Source organism: Arachis duranensis, chromosome 9 (genome assembly GCF_000817695.3).
Source record: "Arachis duranensis cultivar V14167 chromosome 9, aradu.V14167.gnm2.J7QH, whole genome shotgun sequence".
In the NCBI taxonomy this organism is placed as follows: domain Eukaryota; kingdom Viridiplantae; phylum Streptophyta; class Magnoliopsida; order Fabales; family Fabaceae; genus Arachis; species Arachis duranensis.
The window spans coordinates 97,512,033-97,512,773 of NC_029780.3; positions in this window are offsets into that span (position 1 = coordinate 97,512,033).

Genomic DNA, 741 nt, shown 5'->3' on the forward strand with positions numbered 1-741 from the left:
ACACTTTGCTTGAGAATTTTTTTTGTTTATACTTTTGTTTTGTGAGTTTTAATTCATAAACTATTAACGTAATAATTTTTTTTTACTTGTGTCCAATATTAATTTTATATATAAAGCTGAAATTGTTAGTTCTTTATACGGATATCTATCAAAAATCCAAGTTGTAAAAAGTCCAAAAATCTAACCTCTCCCTAGTTACATCCAAATAAAAATTCTTTCATTAATGATTCAGACCTTTTTGTAATTATTATAAATTTTGAATGAAAACATAAATTTACAAACTAACTTGTATGATTGAATTACAATCACACATTTAGAATCATTTTAAAAAGTCCTTTAAAAACTATTTTATACTTTCTCTACGATAACCAAATCCTCTAAACAAACTAAAACTTAATCTTTTAATACTGTAGAATATATCTGATATAAAAGTCAATCTATTTATAAAATAACATTATTTAGTATTTTAAAATAAAATTATTATGTCAAATAAAATTATCCAAGTTAATTAACAAACAATTCATTTATTCTAAAATTAGATGAATATCTCTTACTTTAATATTGTTAATTTAAACGTTTCTAATTTTAAAAACAAAAAATATCATATATATCATATGTATATTATAAATCAACCATCAAATTATTTATATATAACTACACATGTTATTTTCTATATATTTTAATATATATTTTATATAAATAATTTATTTAGTAGTTTAGTGTATATATAATATACTTGCT